We start from the raw sequence: 21,212 nt of genomic DNA, 5'->3' as shown, positions 1-21,212 counted from the left end.
GCGTTGAAAGCAACGGTCCCAATGCCCTTAAAAATGTGGCGAACGTGCTCCTACTCAGGCATGTCAGCACTAACGCGGCGGCAAAGAGTAAGAACGTCCTCGATGTAAGATGTGTAGGACTCCCCAGGCTGCTGAAGCCGCGCGGCAAGCTTCTTCTTGGCTAGCTCAGAGCGGCCTGTAGGAGTGCCGAAAATTTGCCGCAGCTGCTGTGTCAATGTAGGCCAGTCGGCGATGTCATCTTCGTGATTAAGAAACCACGTCTTTGCGACGTCAGTCAAGTAAAAGACGACATTCAACAGCTTGTGGGAGTCATCCCACCGGTTGAACGTACTGACCCTGGCCCCGAAGAAGAGCATTACGTGAGTGGGCATAGCAGAGAAAAAGAGTGTACAAGAAAACACCTAACTTGACTAACGGATTCACGGACGCCGTATTAGGCAAATACTAAAGGAGCACAAAGTTGATCAGAGGGGGAAGTAAAAAATTATCAACAAATTCTGTTCTATAGTATGAACATGATATGCTCAGTGACAATGCCTTGCGTGTAATTCTTTTTTATTTATACTCTTTAGAGCACTATTTGAGGGGGAATCAGTTGAAATTTTTAAAAATTTAGGCCACGGATGCGATAAATAAATTTTCATATTCTCAATCTTTTACGAAAAGAAGAGCCCGTTCTGTTTTTTTCTCTATTTTCAAACAACTATCGAAAGGACGCGCTATACAAATAACAGTGTGAAAAAATATCTATGTCTTAAAATTCCACAGGAAAAGACAGGCATAATATGCACGAATGGAAGACCTAAACATTTCAGTAATGAATGTTTATCACGCCTACCTTTTGCTCCTTTAATGGCGTCGCTTTTGAACACTTTTTTCATACGTTGAGCTATATGTGGCAGTTGGTTGTCTTGAAATAAATTTGAAAGTTAGCGCCCTTTGTGCAGCGCACCCGTGTCCGTGTCATTTACGCCGCGGTCCTCTCTTTGTTGATCTTACGGGAACCATGCCACCACCGCCATCACGACTACTGCGACATCATAAATTGTGTAAAACCTTCCGAACGCAGCTGCCGCTCTACTAGGGCAGAATCAACGGGACATGGTAGTCGTTCGTGTGAAATTAACCGGCGAAGAGTCTTCCTATGAACTGCCTCCGCAGTTCCAGGAACTGAGTGTTACGGAAGCCTGGTTCCATGGAAGCTTCCAATGGGCAATAATTTCACGCGCCCGGACAATTCGCTGTCAGCCTTTACAATCAGTCGGTCTAGTGTGTACGAAAAACTAAAACATGAGCAAATACACGTTTATTTTACGTACCTCCCACCCCCGCGCCTTTTTCGTTTCCTCCGGCCGCAAGTCGTAAAACTTGCCAGTGCTACTCGAGCTACAGAGCGTGTATCTCAGGGGAAACACACTCCGACTCAGCCGTCTTCTACTCGCAAGCAGTCCTGGTTGTCACTAGGCGAACGATGATTCATCGAATGCGTGTTGCTGCAGCGCTCAAAGGCAGCTTTCTTCAACGGGTGAATGTTCTTCGTCGGCGACCCACCTCCAGGGAGTCGGCATGAAGCCGAAGACGCAAGCACATAAGCTGCTGCAGCACCCGAGGTATGCTTATTAACGGCTTTTGGACCTTGAAAACGAACTTCCTCGCCCACCAAGCGTATGTAAGTCTAAAGAGTAAATCACGACAAGTGATTGAGACCTCCGTTTTGAATAAAAAGTTTCCTTGTCCACAGGTTCACTACAGCCATATGCATCATACCAGCCCAGATAGATTGCAAACTAAACATTTTGACAGATTTGCCTGTCTCGTTGAGTTTGAAGACTTAAAATAAACTGCACATCTCCAACCAAAAATGTTAACTTTAACGCAACGTTTCGATGCCCACTCGGCTCCTTCATCAGGGGTGACTGAGGGCAGTAGCTAGCGTCTTTTAAGTATGGAGGGGGGGGGGGGGGGTCAAAGAAACGACGACAGCTGTGACGTGAAAGGCGCGGGAGAGGGGGTTTAGGTTATTAGTCACGCTGGCGCACTGCAGGGAGGTGCTCAACGGCGACTTTTTTTCGTTGAGTTGAAGAGCGATGTCCCTGGGCATATACTGGGGGCAGGTTTCCTTTTGTGCGGTTAATATTGTTCGGGGTGGTTCGGATATGCCAGGATTCCAGAGGGAGCCTTTTGTGGTAATATGCACGGCTCGACGATGCGGGTTTCTTCGAAGTTGATTCTATGGTCGGAGTTCTCGGAATGTCCGGCTACCGGTTTGCGTTCTCTTGCGAATTTGCGGACGTCGTTTTTATGTTGCAGAATTCTTTATTTGAAATTTTTTGTTTCGCCGATGTAGCTTGCGTCGCAGTCGGCGCAAGGAATTTGGTAGACAATGCCTTGGGCTCTTTCTCTCCGTGGCCGGTCTTTGGGAACAGGTAGGCGAAGCGCAACAGTGTTTGTGGGCTTGGAGACCCGACTTTTTCAGGATTCGGGCGATGGTTTCGCTGGTGAAACCCCTGATAAAGGAGCCGAGTCGGCTTCGAAACGTTGGGCTAAAGTTAAATTTTGGTTGGAGATGTGCAGATTATTTGTTATACCAGCCCAACACGCGCAGTTCAGTGGTAGAGCTATCGGCGGTAATGAAAAAAATAGCAAAGCTACAGCAAAGGTGTTCACCGAGAACATATTATTGGAAGCGTTGCCTTTCATTATGCCTGCCGACAAGTTTCACCGTTTCACTATCGCGTACTCTGTCAAATCAAAACGGTGAACACAGGTTACTTTTGGAGTGAGCACATAATCCCGAGTGCTCGTAACAGACGTTTTAATGAACTGTGGCATTCGTGTTTTTACGGAGATGGCTCTATGAGAGCACCTTACAACGTGTTGTGAATTGCTAGTGGTTAACTTATGTCAGTTAGAAAATGAAACATAGAAATAATTATTGATCTGCGCCGTTAAGTCAAATGCAAACTAGGTGCAATAGCTGTTAGGTTTTCTCTTCGGTTTCGGTGTTCACATCCCGTGGACACTTTGGAAGTTGTTCGGATAGGGATAATGGTTAAATGATCCTATGTGCGGAACTGGTCTTACGCTCCGTTCATATATCCTTGGCAGTCTTCCTACGACTACTGGCGCAGTGGTGAAGCGGTGAAGCGATGCGCCACTGTCATTCTATGCCATGAGCTGCCATCGCTGGGGTTTCGTATCCTTGGGTTGCGACCCAGGTTGGCCTTCTAGAGCCGTTGAACGCAGTCGGCAGGTTGCTAGGTGCATATATACACCAGGTGTTTAAGGGAAGGTGATCACTCCTGTTTAAAAATAGGGTTTTTGAGGTTAACAGAAATTTTTTCTGTCGTAGTAAAGCCAGCGCTGGCGAACGTCAAAAAATAAGCGAACCGTCTTATCCAGCTAAGTGATTAACTAAATTCTAATACTTAGCTTTATAACTATTACCAATAGTCACCTGATAGCGATTAGTGATTTGTAGCCGACATTTTAATAATAGCCATATTTTATTAGAATTTCGAAAACGCCATTATTCTCGGCGCTGTGGCACGACAACGTCTGGCTACATTGTGCTAAAATACATGCACTTTCGAAAAATATGCAGGCAAAGCAACCCCTCTAGTTGTTCTAACAAGTTGAAATAGCCAAATTTTGCCGTGCCACAGCGGCGAGAGTAATGGTGTTTTTGAAATTCTAAAAAAACTATTCTAAAGAATCCTAAAAACAAATGCCTATTGAAAATAGTTATTCGCTTAGCTAGTTAACATGATTTTCCTCTTTTTGACGTCCGCCAACACTCATAATACTATGCAGCAAAATGCTTCTCGTTACCTCAGAAAACTTATTTTTAAAAATTATTCATTACCTTCCCTGAAACTCCAGGTATATATATATATATACTTGACGGGAGCCAATAGTCACCGAAACTAAGGTGCATTAGAGAATGTTTCTATATCTGCCTTTTGCCGCGGTAGTTTTTATTTTTTTGCCGCGCGCGTTGGAGAGCTTGAGCTCTCTAACGCGCGCGGCAACCGGTCGCCGAGGCCGGCCGACCGCTTTCATCGTCGTCGATGGTGGCACACTGTCGTCTTCTTCATTGCACTATTGCTTAAACCAAATTAATTTTAAAGTAGCAGAAAAACAACCAAGGCACCGGTGAGATCCGAGCCCACGACCTCCGAATTTCGCGTCCGGTGCTCCATCAACTGAGCTGAGGAGACGGCAGTCAAAATCTACTGCTCTCGTAGGTATTTATGTTTTTTTGTATGAGAGAACCTTGAAAGTGTTCACCAATGCCACCCTCGTCCATAGCGGCGGACGTAGTAAGTCCTGTATTACCGCGACTGTGACGTGAAGGGTCATCATAACGGCGAGGGCGGCAGCTGTGCACGAACCCTCTTATTGTACCTATACTACCCTCCTTACACGGTAACCATTCTCCTTTTTGGGATTCCTCCGTTGTCGCTGTACCCTCCTCATTTTTCGGTAAACATCCTACGCGTGGCTGGCATGGTACCCACTATCCGTTTACGCATCCCTAAGCCCTCCTAATACCCTCCTTCCTGTATGGTAACCTCCCTCTTAGAGGTACCCATGGCAATGCACCAACCGCTCACGTGGACTACTATTACTGCTACTACTGCTTCTGCTACTACTACTGATACTACTACTACTAGTGCTCTGACGCGCAACCCGGGAACGGGCGTTAACAGCTATTGCTGTAAAAGACATTGAACCCAGTAATCCCGCTGGCATCTGACGGGTAAGTACACGAACACTCTATAACAGTTCCTCCAAACATTTTTATTCTTGCTCTATAAAAAAACAAAATCTTTAATTAGGCCATAAAACACCAGGAGAGAAAATAAAATAAAAACTGTGAGGTGATTGCATTATAACGTTTGAATGCTTTAGCATTTTCCATTCCTGCTGAGTATCTTTAACGCCTCATTGTGGGTATCGCGCGATAGCGATAAAGGGGAAATGCTCATTAAGAACTGCTCATTCTCAGCTTTACATTCATAGCCCGCTGGGTGTCCGCGTGCTACTTTGGAACTGTAGTGCAGCGGTTAAGCGATGCGCCGCTGCCCCAGCAGGTGGCTCTTTCAAACTCGGACGGCGGTGGAGCTTGTCAGACCGAGGTTTCTGTTTCTGAAGAACTTCTCGCTACAAATCATTATTTTGACTACCGACTGCAGCGGTGGAAAATTTGCTCACAATGCGGTGGGCAGATTGTAATGGTGTCACAAGGTTCCTTCCACGTCATGCGTCAGGCGCACCTTACGCGTGACGGTGGTGGGCATTTCCGCATGCAGAGACCTTTCTAATACTACAGCAATAATAAAACAGCACGAACAGGCTTCAGCAGTGTTATGCCGCAGTTCTGAGGTGATGTCTTCGAAATGTCGCAATAAGTCGCTGTCGGGAAATTGAGCATTTCTTACAGATGAGCATAGGTGGTGGAACCCAGAAACTGTTCGAAAAAAAGAAACCACAAAGAACACTGGAAACATGATCACGCTGTCTCAGAAAGTAGCCATTAGGAGTTATCTACGAGAAATGTGTGGCTCATACCTTTTTTGTACACATCAAAACGATGAACCATAAGTTGCGAGGAATTAGTGCCAAGATAGGAACCCACGCGTTATTGTGTACGCTGATTCTTACTTTCCGAGGACGATGGCAGAATGGAATGATTTACACGGATTACTCTTACAGTCCAGTACATTAACCACGTTCAAAAAAGCTATCTCCATATCACACTAAAAACTGTTTGTTGTTTTTTTTTTCTTTTTAAATGTCATGCGCCCAACCACTTCGTGATTACTTCTCGCCTAAGATGAAGGCCGGGAATGTAGAAAAGTTTTCGTTTTTCCTTTTCGGTGTGAAATAACTGTGCGTTTTTTTAAAGAGAATGTTTATTAACACTACTTCTGTAAAACACTACTTCTGTAAACACTACTTCTGAAATATGATTGTGTAGAAGGCGATGATTTTGTATTTTTGTATTTCTGTATGATGAAAAGGAAACCTGTTACTCCTCAAGTGTCACGCCCTACCACTGTAAAGGCCCCACGGCCAAAAGTATTTGCAAATAAATATTATTACTCTGAGCAGCCAGACCAAAACAAGAGTCATTCTTCGAATCCAATCACGACGAAACGATTACTGCTTACCCATGCCATCCTTATGTACCTGAAAACAAATGAAAAGTGGCCATAGATTCGTGCAGGCTCTCCATGCTTGAGGAAAGCTTCTTAAATATTGGCGGCCGTGTGGGACAATTACACTGGCCTTCAAGTAGACAACGGCAAAAATTAACTTAGAACCGATAGGGATTCCAACTTTGATAATGGTCGGTGGTATGACATGAGAGTCAGAGTTGGCTGCGCTGAAGTTTGTTCTAGAGCAACTCACAGCTCTTGCATACAGGTACTATAGGAGGCTGCGCATACTTATTATGCGTGTGTTTTTGTTGCTATATCCTTTCTCTGTTATTTTCCTGTCTCTTTTGTTTGCGCTGTTGGTCTGTACCTATTTCGCTCACTTTGTCGCTCTGCAAAAAAAAAAACACAAAAAGAACGCCCGCCTGTAGGCAACGCCATCCACCTCACCCGCGAGCGCATCGCCTCACTACGTTTGTAATGAGAGCGAGACGGAAGAGTAGCGGTGTGCTGTGTGATTTCAGTGCGCGTTCAGTATCCCCAAGCGGTAGAACTTATTTCGCAGCCCTCTTTCTTTTTTCACTCCAACGTTTCTCTCTTTCTTCAATGGGGGGTTAAGAGGTCCATCGATATGCAGGACAGTTAGTGCAGCTTCCATTTCCTCAAGAACCAATTTGCATTCATTCACTAGCACTGGCATGAGCTTACGTCCCTTGAAGCCGATGCCAAGGGATCTCATCACTGTCCTCAACCGTGAGCTCGCCAGCGCCCCCTCGATATATTATTGGACGCACTGTTTCCTTCTCATCACGGTGCTTCTCCCACGCTACCCACATCTGGCGGTTTCTCCCATCAACTCTTTCTTCACCGAGGCCTAGAACTGACATTGATTACGGTTGAAAACTGAAATTTAAAACTGAATTTAATGAAAGGAACTGGGGCAGTAAGCGCCGTTGGTTTTACCGCTATATTGTTCAGGACCTCATCCTGCGGTAAAGCCACTGTTGTAGTAAGAACCGGCGTTGCGTCGAGAAAATCCAGATTAGTCAAGAGGGTCGTGACGTCAAAGCCACGCGATCTCGCGCAGGGTACATCAAACACCACACAACGATCACACAGTGCGACAGTGGAGACGTCACAATACAATTTATCAATACCCTGCAAGGTTGTGACGACATTCTAACACCATTACGTTTTGTTTCTGAAGAAAGAAAAGCAACTGCAGTGAAAATAAAAGTGATCGAGCAGGAATTGAACCGCTGCAACTGGGATTGTGAGCCATGCGCGTTACCCTTATACCACTGAGCAACGTTGGTTTGCGAGCCGTATGCGCTACCCCTTGACCACTGAGCAAAGTTCATTCGATTTCTTGCCGCGGTGGCTCATTAGTCAGGGCGCTTGCCCACAGAGCTGCAGTACCCAGGCTCGAACGCGGCCGCGGCGGCCGCGTTTTGATCGAAGCGAAACGAAAAAGGCGGCCGTCTGCTGTGAGACGTCAGGGCATACTAAATTTCCCCAGGTGGTCGAAATTATTCAGAGCCCTCCCACTACGGCTCCTTTTTCTCTCTTTCTTCTTTCAATTCCACCTTCCTCGCGTCAAGCACGGCGCCTCTGAGGTGTCAACCAAGCAGCGAGACAGTTACTACGGCATTTCCTTTCATCAACGAGCACTAATTTTAATGCGAAAGCGGTACTAGTCCTATTGCGATAGAAGTCGGCGGCGTGTGCGTGTGCATATTGTCAAATGGTACAGAAAATCCTAGAAATGGCAAAAATGCTGTGACGTCATCAAGTCGCCATATGACGCACACGCGAAATCGAGCACAGCCATTTCAGACAATTCTTTGCCTGTCGATCATCCTTATATACTTGCTACTGGCCGACCTCTATATCTCGCCAGAGTTCCCGATATTTGTACCAAAATTTTAACGCAACCGTATCTAGAACAGCGTTCCGGGTGGTGTCATAGGATTTCTTGCATGTAGCTTACTTATGCTAGTGGAGTTGGAAGCTAGGTTGCGACAGGGTATTGCAGCGACGACATATGCACTTTGAATTGTACTCCTTCTCAGACTTTCTTGCCAAAATTGTGATACAATAGTTCGTGGACGGGTCACTTGACCTTGTGACCTCATCACAACCTGCCCACTGGATTATGATCTAACTGGCAACCGTGGTTGGTGCAGTTAAATAAATTATTGGTCGCGAGAGGTCTGTGAAGAGCAACCTACATAGCAAAAGTCCAACCATCGGCAGCAACGGTCACCGCAAGGCAGTGGCGCATCGCTTAACCCCTGCACCAGTGCACCATGTGTGCTATGAGGACTCCCAGGAATCTATCAATGTTATGTAGAGAATTCCCAGTTCTTCATATATGAGGCTAACCCATTAGCTTTCGCGTCATACTCTTAAGACGTAGCTTTAGTGCCAAACCAAATTTTTTTATTGGCTATGCTTTTCAAGATTTCTTACACCAGTTGGTCTTCTTTTCAAAAACCGTCATTGCGTAGAACGGACATGAAACGCGCTATAAGCCACAAGTATACCGGTTAAGAACCGGCGGTAAACAATTGCACGGCGATATATCGCTCCATTCGGCGCGAATGCTTGAACGTTGCTAGTTGCCATCACCAGTGACATTGCGATTAATGCAGTAGCTACCTCTGTAACTTTCATCGCGTCCGGCCCACTCGTTGTCATTAGTCTCGGGAACTGCTGCCATCATGTTCCTCAGTAAAAATCAAATGTGCTACGCCGCTAGAAGCCGAATGACCAGTGTCTATCATGTAGTTGGCATCACTTGCCCTTATACACGTTTCCCCACTAATAGATGAAACCGTTTCCATCGCGCTGCTGAAGAAACCATTTGTCAATTCGCAACCACAGCGGAAATTGTGCCACGTGTACTTTTATCATGTCTGGAAACAGAAATGCGGGCTTCGAGGCTGCCGCTTTCTTTTCCCCCCAGTCTCAACGCCCACCTTTTGTCCTGTTGCAGGTCTCGTTGCTACTGCGCTTCTTTTTTCTCAACCCGGCACACGCTACATTCCTCCCAAACAAGCACCTATGGCACGAAAGCCATCCACTGTGTGGATCCCACTGATTAATTTGATAACGTTACACCCTCAGCTATCCTACAGAACCTTACAACCCAGGCAGTCAGCGCCAGGATCTATAACTACATTCGAGACTCCCTATGCCCTCGCACAGCCACGCGTACATTCTGCGCCGACTGCCTTCCAGGCATCTTACTGGGAGCACCAGGTATGCCCCTGTCGTCCTCCCTCCAAATATTTTCAACATAGATCTTCTTCACCTACTGCTATTACTAGCTCAAATCCCCGACATTTATTTCAGCCTCTACGCCGACATCACCTCTTTCTGGTCACACCACGGCAGTGGCGTCGAAATAGAAGAACCCCTGCAATTGGCACTAACCGCCATCGGCACATTTCTACGAGAGCATGGCCTGAACTGCTAACCTTGAAGACCGCAACTTCTTCTCTACCGCCCCAGCCAACACTTCAGTCCATCCTCCCATCTCCCTCACACTAGGTTCCCTTCCCATTGCTCTAGCATCCCCAATCCACGTGTTAAGGCTAGTCGTACACTTCTATGGCGCGCACGGAGAAATCATAAACGCGCTCCAAGCACTTGCTCCGAGACCGCCCGACTGATTCGCCGTATAGCGAACAGGCGGGCTGGCCTACGCAAATGATCACACTTTACCTTAGCCAAGCTTACATCATAAGCCGCATGGCATACGCCTTCTAATACATACTTCTCGAAGAGAAGGAGGGAGACCAGGTAAACGTGCTGCTACGGAGCTCAACGAAAACGGCCCTGCGCATACCCCCCAGCATGTCCAACGACCGACTCCTCAAACTCCGTGTCCGCATCACCTTTGAGGAACTCACAGAAGTCACCTTTACGGCACAACTATCCCGTCTATAGAACTCAGAGACTGGCCGCTATCTATTATCACAATTTAGCCTAACTCCAATTACAAACCCTACCGAGCGCTCCCCCTCTCTATCCTCCAATTTAACCTCAACGTACTCTCACCCCAAGAAAATGCACCCTGAGAGAGACGGTGACGCTGAGTAGCAAGGGCTCGAACCCTCCACAAACAGTATATCGAGGGCCATGGGGTGGTGTACGTGGGCGCAGAGGTGTACACGTCAGGCTCCCGTATGGTCCTGGCGGTATCCGCACTCAAGCAAAGCCACCAACCGCCAGCAAAATTATCAGCAATTCCACGACAGAGGCAGAAGAGGAAGCCATCGCGCTTGCTCCCATTTTTAAATATGGCACCACAAAAATATCTCACTGTGATTTTGCTAACGTCAACTATTGTAATCGCTACATGTTCCGCACCGCTGTTCGGTTATTAGGCCACTAGCAGCATCGGCGCCCCATAGCCCTCATCTGGACACCTGCACATGTCAGCCTTCCTGGCGACGAGGAGGTTCATTGCCTTGCCCGAGACCCCACATTTCGGGCAGGGGAAGTCCAGCCCCGTCTACGGGCCCAAGAGCGCCTGCTCTCCGTCCGTGATATTTTTTCGTACTACTCGGACAAACGAAGGGATACACCCCGCCCCACCCCCCGGCCCCATCCATCACTATAGCGCATGCCGCACAGTGGCCACGACCACAAACGCTGGCTGCTCCATACCATATTCAATTAAATGCCCGATACCCAAACCAATCCTCCTTTTTCACAAGATGTGGGGCCTTCTCGGGAGTGGCAAAAATTCGTCTGTTCCTGGTTGAAAAGAAAGCAATGTGGTAGACGAAGGCTCGGTCCGGTTCCGCGAGAACACAGCTGCGCTTGCAAAATGGCAAGTGTGTGCTTGGCAGCTTCCATTATCTGTCGCGTGCGCCTGTGAATAACATAAACTGAGCATGCGCAGTAGGGGCTGCTAATTGTGTTTTCAGACAGTGGACGAGGAGAAGTGGCGCGTAAGCGCCGAACATCAGCATGAAAAAGGTGGATTCCGCTCCTCGTGCAAAGCTTCCGACAAACCATATTAAAGGTTACCAAATCATTGATTTTGATTTTGTTCAAAGATTAAAACAGGGTTCCACTGGAACACTTTTTTAAATATTTAATATAGAGGGCAGGCACAATTTACCTATACATCTCCAAACCTCCAGACATTAGTTTATGTGAGAGAAAAAATTCATAATAAAGGTCAATAAGTACATCAATGGGAAAGAAGTTCCTACATCTGGAGAGCACAAGTAGACCCTAAGACAAGTTTTCAAACACACAACGCACATGGTGCTGAAATTTCAAGTGGCTGTCAGTTATTGCTCCAAAAATTTTTGCCTTAGTGGCGTGAAATATCGGGTAGTAGTTATAAAATGCGCCAGAATGATTTGCACGTTTATTTTATTTTTGGAGTTAAAAAAAATAAAATTTGTTTTTGATGAGTTCAGACTAATAGGATTTCCTCTACACTACCTTTGAAAAGTTTGTACTTCAACGCTTATTTTATCAGCGTGCTTTATTCTGTGTCTGACAGTAGTAAGTTAGTGTCGTCTGCAAAATGCACAGGATAAACATATCATAGTAAATCATTACATGCTTGATGGTAAATCATTATACAGAACAAAAAAGCAGATAAACAGACGTGAAACGACCAGCTGACTCAACTTTTAGTGCTTCTTCTTCATGATCACTTCCAAGCCAACTAAAGGGCCATTCCTATTTCTCTCAAAGCATGCGGAACGACACTTCAAAGCGGCTTTCATTTAGCATGCTAAAGGTCGCTGTACGATCGTTTTTGAGCACTACGCGAATGCGTCTTTGTGACCATGCGCAAGGGCCGAACAATGGAGCGCATGAACGGATCCGCCTGGGCGCACCAAGTTGGTCAACTTGAACTTTTGGATGCACGAGCGGCTGGTCGCGTCACAGCTATTGGCTGCTGTGCCGTGACGTGTCAGGCCGGCCGCGCCTCCACAGCAAGATGGCTGCCCACGAAGCAGAGTGAGAAACCAGGCCGAGTATGTAGCAGCTATGCCGAGAAACATATAATATTGGCCGCATGTAACTATTACGAGTGCTGACAGTGACTTAGATCTCAGGCGTGTGAAACAACATCGAGCGGCAGTTTAACACAAGTTGTTTTGTTGCCATCTACACTCAGTTTATTGCGCGGCCTTCTAAACTACTGTCTACAGAAGACGTAACAGTGCCGGTGTCGCGGAGCGTTTGCAGCCGTTTGTATTAGTTTCAAGTGTTCTTTCTGTGCGCGAGAATCTTCACCACAGCAGCGAGAAGCAGCCGCCGCGGTGGCTGAGTGGTTATGGCGCTCGGCTGCTGGCCCGAAAGACGCGGGTTCGATCCCGGCCGCGGCGGTCGAATTTCGATGGAGGTGAAATTCTAGAGGCCCGTGTACTGTGCGATGTCAGCGCACGATAAAGAACCCCACGTGGTCGAATTCCCGGATCCCTTCACTACGACGTCTCTCATAGCCCTAGTCGCTTCGGGACGTTAAACCCCCATAAACTAAACAGCAGCGAGAAGCAGTTGCTCAGGGTTAATTACTTGCGCATACAATAAGCTTCAAAGCGCAATGGTTAATGTGAGTGCAGTCAAAGTGAATTCAGTCGGAACGAGTGCTTTTGCGTCAGTCAGTGATATACGTTAGAAAATCTCACTACGCGCACCTTGTTTTCGAATGCTGAAATGAACGTCAAGCTGTACAGCGTATCGTGGTTCGGGTGCACGCGTGTGTATTGAGTTTCAAGACTGCCGTGAGTGTGATGTGACGAATTGACTTTCGAGCTCTAAAGCTAGTCGCATTCGTTGCAGTGGTGGCTGTTAACGCGAGCACAAGTCATTGTGCTGCAACGTAGCTATCACCGATATCGATCGCAGTTCATATTTTCTGTTTTAGAGAACCTCCGAGAGTGTAACGTGACCACTCTGAAAGCTGCGTTTTGCGCACCCGAAACAACCTCGGCTGCACACTGCCATTGCGCTGCTTTCTGTCGAGACTACAACTGTCGTATGGTCATGACAAGGCCATTTTTGTACATATTGCCAAACCATGTTGAAACTATTTATTTCGATTTTTCAAAACGTGTATGCGCTAATGCACACTGGTTGGCTCAAAAATACTGACGTTCAGCCATTTCTTGAGAGTCCTAACGTGTCGGTGCGGCTGTCGACCAGTCGAGGCTGCGACCACATTTATGCTGAACTCATTTCCTTACTGCTTGGATTGTATTTGCAGATTCCCTGCTTTGCAACTGTGCTAAGTTCTCCTCCTGCTCAACATGCTTTGACCTCTAGTAGTTTTCTTTTCTGGCCGCATGCTCTGTTTAAACAAGACATTAATATAGTGTTGCATGTAGCCATCAGTGAGATTATATCAAAAAGGTTGTACAGTAAGTGAGCGGCTTAATTATTTTGTGCAGTGAACAAAGTGCGCCAGTAAATGAGTTGCCGAGCCTTTCAGTGCCAATAATTTTGACACCAGAAATAGAAGTGCTTAGTAAATCAGAAAGAACAAGAGGAGAGAGTCTTCATCCCTGGCAGTTGAATATTTAACATAAACTGCCCGCTGTGTTGCAAGTGGTAATATGGCAACTACAGGGTGCAACGTCCATATGATTCAGTCTGTACTTGTGGCCAAACACTTCCAGTCGTCCTTGCGCTGTGTTATAGTGTCTGGTTATCACGCTTCAAATGTTCGCATTGCAACCCATACTCCACGACAAAAATGTGCGGGTCCCAATAGGTTTTGTACTTCTAAACCATGTCAGTTGTCAAAACCGCAAGTTTACATGTTAACAAGGCGTGGCTGCTTTGATAAAGTTTCATCCCCAGAAAAAAATGTTCATATTTCAAGTCATCATATTACAGGGTATACATTGGCTGCGTGCAGCAGAAAGTTTTAAATTTTTACTTGTCATATTGTCGCAAGCACCAAATGATTGTACCATTTCTATGACAGCATGTGCTCCTAATCGTGAAAAGCACTATCTACTCACACTGCTAGATTGTTGTGGCCCATTAAATTGTTCCTTCCAAATCATATGGTGTGGACATGTCCGAGCTTTGGACAACTTGACAGAACAGATGAGTCCTGGGAGGCACTGCTTCACAATGAGGACGACAATCAGCAACGAGAAGCCATCCGTCTCGCCCTTGCCGCTGCTGAGATCCAAGAGATCCCGGTCGACGGCTGAGGGGGAGGACATGGCTGGGACCGAGCGGCGCCTCGGATATCCATCATCCTTTTGACGGGTGCTAATAAAAGATATTTCTCTCTCTCTCCTTCCAAATCGGCACGTTTTTTGAAGAGCAGTCCTGTAAAAGCCAGCGTGTCATTTTTCGTTCCAGATACATAGACTTGCATCTTGGTTTCTTTGAAAAGCCTGCAATAAAATCCCTTCTAAAATAATGCTTTGCATCCTACTGTTCTTAGCTCAAATGAACTGATCCTGGCTTGCGGTCGGCAGTATGGCCAATGCTAACCCTTTTTCATTGTTAATCTCAGGCAAGTACAAATGTATTGTACTTATGCCTTGCCATTTTATTACACTAATTGATCACCTTGCCTTCAGTGTTTCATTTTACCAGTCTTCAATCATTAGAGTAACGTCTACCATTTTACTCTGAATACCAACATTCTAGTCCTCCAAAACAACGGTTTTTCTTGCTTGAGAATGGCCTTTTATCAGCGTTAAAAGACTCCACCAATATATGTAAATGTTAATAAGTATGCAACAATATATTTACTGTCACCAAAATCCGTCTCCATTACGAGCCGATATGTGTCGGTATTTCCCTTGTGCTTGTATCCTACACTGTGTTAATCGAGCAACGTGGAGACTTCCATTCTGTGATGCGGTTAAAATGCTAGGTGCGTATGTTAGTGCATGTGACTTTTGTGTGCATGTGTCAGTTGATCCTTATCCTCATCTGAACTTCCCAACCAGGTATGATCTGGGGCCAGCATTTACAACGTTTATAAAAGAGTGCCTCCTTCTCTTCTATAGTAAGGCTAATGTGCAGATACAGTTCTGTCGTCCTGAATAGAGTCAGAGTACAACTGCAGTGATTTTCTTACATTGACTGCACTTAAACACGTGGAAAAGCGCACATTTGTACTCGATAGTAATTTATTGATATAATTGCTGTTTTCCTTACATTAGCAACATGAGTTATCATGTAAAGTCCTAAAGAGCGTTAACATTTTGGTGCATAAGTTTGTAAGAGAAAGCCATAACACACGACATTTGCCTGCTTAATTACATACACCCATTCTAGCACGATTTAAATTCAAACATACCTCTTCTACGGAGCTGAAAAGTAGGCGTAGCCTAGGCAAAGATGTTTAAGCAAATTAGGTTAAAAACAAAGCCATTTTAATGTAAGCTGTGCTTCAACACAACTTCGGCAGTTTGAAAACAAAACTGGAAATGAAATAAGCTTTACTTTGCTCAAGGTGTTGATAATAAGCAAACAGATACCACGTACCAAAACTTTTTATATAGCGAGTGGTGCAGACAATGCTCACTTTTCTCCGCTGTTTTGGGAACCAGAAGCTTTGTTACGATTCCTTATTTTTTTTCTGGTCAGACAAAGGTCTTAAACCTCACTGCAAAGCTAAACAAGAGGACAGCATATATGCTCCACACACGCTTATATGCTTATTGTTGATGTGGTTGTATTTTGCAGCTATAAAGTTTACACCCTGTAAATATATTTCTACAAATTCTGCTTGAGATAACCATTATGCATGTCAGTGTATCTGTTTTCCTGGTTATATGAAGTATTCTTTCCGAGCCGCAATCCGGAGACTGTCCAGAAGATATAAGCCCATTTACCAACCGCCACATGACGTTATGTTTACACTGAGGGTGGCCTGCATGACTTTGACTCAGTAGTAATCAGCCACTTTGTTTTCATTCGCGTGCACACTTTTAATTTTTTCTTTGTTGCAGAGACAACATGTCAGCTTTTTTTTCTCATGTCAACATTGACTGGCTCTCAGCACAACTCTTCAGGCTGTCGGCACTGCTGCATTCCTGCCTGTTCAAACCTCATTGCAACATGACCTCAGGAATGACTGCTAAAATAAAACTCGCGGCCCGCGGTCACTGTAGAAAATAACAGAGCTTTGCATTTAAGCACAGTGATACATGCATGGCTACTTCATTGTCACCACACTGTGCTGTTTCAATTTTGACTTTGCTAACAGGCTGAAGAACATGACCGAAAGAGATCAGTATAGTTGCACGGTCATCGTTCTGCGAAATGCAGAACTGCTGCAGTTACGACTGACTTTACATAATGCAAAATACTGGATATGCCTTAATTTTCTAGTGCATTGAAATTCGTATTCGGCCGCCGTGTTCTAAAATATAAAATTTTTATTGCAAGCATAATTCAGACACGCAGTTCTTATATCATACAATAGATAAGTGTATTTTTCAATAACAGTTATGTGAAGAGAAAGCTTGCAAGCTTGTTTACATGTCAGTGACAACCAACGTTTATAGATCACTATGGTGCGCATGTATTATTGAGGAAGATATAAAATATAGGCAATTAAATACACGTAAAATGACTGCTGTTGTACACTTTCCTCTTAAGGGAAATTGGTAAACTGCCACTCATGATCTGCGAGAATTTGCCATATGTGCTCCACCCCATTCTTATCCTTCTAGTTATCTCCCTCTCACGATCCGGATCAGCTGTCACTACCTGCCCTAAGTAGACGTATTCCGTCACAATTTCTAGGCTCTCGCTGCCAATTGTGAACTGTTGTTCCCTTGCTAGGTTGTTGAACATTACCTTGGTTTTCTGCATGTTAATTTTTAGACCCATCGATCTGCTCTGCCTGTCTAACTCATTGATCATGATTTGCAGTTCACCTCCTGAATGACTCAGCAAGGCAATGTCATCAGCAAATCGCAGATTATTTAGGTATTCTCCATTTATTCTTATTCCCAACTGTTCCCAATTCAGGCCTCGAAATACCTCCTGTAAACACGCGGTGAACAGCATTAGCGAAATCGTGTCTCCTTGCCTGACGCCCTTCCTTATTGGAATTTTATTGCTGACTTTATGGAGGACTGTAGTAGCTGTGCAGTTGCTATATATATCTTACAGTATTTTGACATAAGGCTCTCCTACCCCCTGATAAGAGGAAAGTGTACAACAGCATAATCTTACCGGTACTCACCTACGGGGCAGAAACGTGAAGGCTAACGAAAAGAGTTCACCTTAAGTTAAGGATAACGCAGCGAGCCATGGAAAGAAAAATGATAGCTGTAACGTTAAGAGATCGGAAGCGGGCAGAGTGGGTGAGGGAACAAACGCGGGTTAATGACATCCTAGTCGAAATCAAGAGAAAGAAATGGGCTTGAGCAGGGCATGTAATGCGAAGGCAAGATAACCGCTGGTCCTTAAGGGTAACGGAGTGGATTCCAAGAGAAAGTAAGCGTACCAGGGGGCGGCAGAAGGTTAGGTGGGCGGATGAGATTAAGAAGTTTGCAGGCAAAGGGTGGATGCAGATGGCAAAGGATAGGGTTAATTGGAGAGACATGGGAGAGGCCTTTGCCCTGCAGTGGGTGTAGTGAGGCTGATGATGAAAAAGACTGCAGTGTGCTAGTTAAGATTACTGATGGTTTAACTTGTACCTCACCTTAGCTATGTGAATTTCCCAGTTGTAATTACAAATGATTTAACATGTTCTGCTAAACTGGCTTGTTCTAATCCCATGTCCTTAGCTCCGAGAATTCGCGATACGATTCGCGTCACTGTTTTGAAATCGTTATTTCACGATTCGGTATAGCGTAACTTTCAATTGGGACACTCCTCAAATATTAGGGGCAAAACTCTTAGACCGTCGTGAGAATGGTCGCATGTAACGGTGGTTTTTAGCGGAGAGTTGTGCCGCGATCGTGTTATGACGCCTTCTTTAACTCGATGAGCTAAAAATAGCGAAATATTGATCTTTTCTTGTGATGCTCATTCAGACAGAGCTCGTCTGCGGCGTTGCGAAATTTATTGTGACCGTTCGTGGACGTCAGGGTCGTACGCGCCGAGGGCTATGGCTATCAAAGCCGATCGCGGTTTTACCTAGCATCTACAAAACATCCCACACCTAAACATGTCTCGAGTGAGCCGCAATCAATTTGTGTATTCGAACAGCAAGATACCTTTACGTTTTGCTACGTCACATGCCTGTGCTGCTGCACGAGCGGCAGTGACGAGGGCGCCAATCAGAAGGATGGAGTCATCAGCTCATCAGACATCATCCGCACCACGCCCTTATGTGCTCCTGCGCACGGTCGGCAGGACGCATCCGCCTCAGGGTTAGAAATCGTACAATAGCCTTAAGCAACCGCTAGATGCGCATCCGTCAGAAGATTGACTTTGGATGTTGAATTTTGAGTTCTAGAATGTTTACGTGAAGAAAAACTGACCACAGTCACACTGTGCGTCCCAATACAGATATCGTCTGCGTAGATGGAGACCTGAACACAGTGTGGTAGTTTGTCAACCCGGTCGGCGAGGGCGAGGTTTAAGAGAGTTGGGCTGAGCACCCAACCCTGTGGGATTTTGCGCGAAGTTCGATGTAAAGACGTTGCTGCTTCCTCAATCTGGGCAAAGAGCGACCTGTCCAATAAATATCTTCGTATTCAGCTGTACATGCGGCTTCCGATCTCAGCACTTTGTTAGGCGCCCAAATGGACATTATGTGTTCTGTTGTCGTAGGTGCCCTTGATATCCAAAAAGAACTCCACGGTCATTATTTCCAGATTTTTTGGTGCTGGACGGATTTTACCAGGTCAGCCTAATTGACAATACCGGAGCGCCCCCGTGAAAATTTGGGCATAAATTTCGGATATACTTCGTATCGCTTCAGGTACTTTTCCACGCGTGTTAGCAACATTCTTTCCATCACTTTGCCGACGCAGCTTGAGAGTTTAGTCAGACCGTATGATTTAATATCGAGTAGTCATTTCTCAGGTTTTCAGGTACAATGCAGCGTGCGTCTTTTGGTCATCAGAAAAGGGCACTTACACAGGCGATACAAAATCGGCTCTTCGCCAAAACAACCTTCACAAGCAGGACTGTCGGCTATCTCAATCCGTAACGTGTATTGCTTTGTAAATGCCACACCGAGCTTTAGACGCCAAAGCGATGTTTGTACGGACGCAGTATATAATGGGGAAGCAAAAAACACAGACCAGGGTCCAATGCCTTGAGGCGACAGTTGAAAAACTGCCGAGTGGTCCACGCAGAAAGTTTAAGCTCCAGAGCCAACATGCGTTGCTCAGACGCCTCGTTCGCATGATTGTTTCTTTTCATAGCGCAGTGTCCTGGTAGCCATTGAAAAATGATGTCATGACCTTTCGAGATGGCGCAGTCGTATACCTCGCGAATCTTTGGAACAAACTGCTCATGCGACCCACGGCGTAGACCAGCCAGCATGCCTTGAAGGGTACCTTTCGGACCTGTGAAAACTGACCATTTATGTCAAGGCTCTTGGATAATTAACTCAGTGCAGCTCGAAGGGCAGCTGGTTCAGCACCAGTTGATGAAGTGTTCTAGGTTGTCTTCACCGTCATAAAAAGGACCTCGCCGGGTTGATCACAGACTTCGCGGAACCGATTTAGTTGAGCCATCTGTGTAGGCATGGAAGCCGTGCATAGTTAGAATTCAGATGTTACAACGTGATCATTTTGAGAGCAGGCAAAGAGACTCCCGCTGTCTTCTTAATTCCAGGAATATAGATGACTACCTCTGGTTTGTGTACACTTCGTAAGGCAGAGCACGGTCTTGAGGCAGGGGATAATTGCTATGGAAGATAGGTGCGACAGCCATCAATTGCTTTGAAGAATCCAGGTCGTGACCTAATTAGCAGGAAACTTGTGAGATGATGACAGACGACGCTTGCGTGGTGCTGAATAAATGCTTTCATGATGTTAACAGCAACATATGGAGGTACTGAATATTCTCGGGCGATGACAACAGTTGCTGCTGTAGAGGCACATTTAGACAGTCCAAGTTAGTAAATATAGTTCATATTAGTAAATATTGGAAAGCTGTACCGCATGCAGCCCAGGAATAGAAAACGGTTCAGTTGTAGCATCTAGCGCACGGATACGTCTCACGCCTTTCCCCTGAGGAAGGAGAGGACACGGACAATCGCCATCAGTCTCTTTCTCATGTTTTAAAAGATGAGCGCTCCACGAGAGATTTTTGTCGACGACTACACCAGGCATACGATGGCTACTCTTATAGAGTACAGCTTTGCCATTGACGCATATGGCGTAACGTGACTTTGTATTGCTTGTGAATGCGACAAGTGAACACTCCTTAGTGGAAATATTGAGGCCCTGAAGAGGAAGGTAACATGTCAGTATACATATCGTCATGAAAAGTCTCGCAAGAACTTCGGGACGAGTCATACCTGAAGCCAAAATGCAGATATCATCCGCGTAAATATGAAAGGAGATTGTGCCAGTAACTCTACCAGCCCGACGAGAGCAAGGTTGATAACAGTTTGGCCCAGGCCTCCATCTTGTAGGACACCGCACGAAGTCCGATGGAAATACTTTGGTCCGTTCGCGGTCTGTACACGGAGCGAACTTTGTGATAAATGGCTGCGTATCCAGCTGTGCATGCGGCCTCTGATCCTCAGCAGCTTCCAAGGCGCAAAAATGGTATGATGTGTTACGTTGTCGTAGGCGCCCTTGATATTCAAAAACAGCTCCACGGTTGTCTTTGTAAAATTCTTGTGTGCTGGATGCACGTTGGCAGGCCAACCACGCTGTCGATCCTGGAGCGAGCGGGTAGAAGCCAGGATATAAATTTCGGATATATTTCGCATCGCTTCAGCCTAATTTACGCGTGTTAGCAGCATTCCATCCACCAGTTTACCGACTCAGCTTGCAAGTGCAGTCGGACAGTATGACGCAAGCTCGAGTGGTGGTTTCCCAAGTTTTAGAAGTGGAACCCGAAGGCTGGCCTTCTATTCAATAGAAAATATGCCTTCACTCAATGACT

At 45.8% G+C, this 21,212-nt stretch overlaps 1 protein-coding gene across 1 annotated transcript in view; it reads left to right on the top strand.

The window, feature by feature from the left end:
• Positions 1 to 1,373: 1,373 nt before the first annotated feature.
• The window catches only part of LOC144134734 (neprilysin-1-like), a 147,814-nt gene continuing 127,975 nt past the window's right edge, over positions 1,374 to 21,212 (top strand). Inside the window, exon 1 of the mRNA XM_077667576.1 lies at positions 1,374 to 1,610. The gene's annotated coding sequence lies outside the window, so the exon portion shown is untranslated. The remainder of the gene's footprint in view (positions 1,611 to 21,212) is intronic.

Source organism: Amblyomma americanum, chromosome 5 (assembly GCF_052857255.1).
Source record: "Amblyomma americanum isolate KBUSLIRL-KWMA chromosome 5, ASM5285725v1, whole genome shotgun sequence".
Lineage (NCBI taxonomy): Eukaryota > Metazoa > Arthropoda > Arachnida > Ixodida > Ixodidae > Amblyomma > Amblyomma americanum.
Note: the sequence above shows the minus strand (reverse complement) of the source record. Positions and strands in the feature narration are given on the sequence as shown.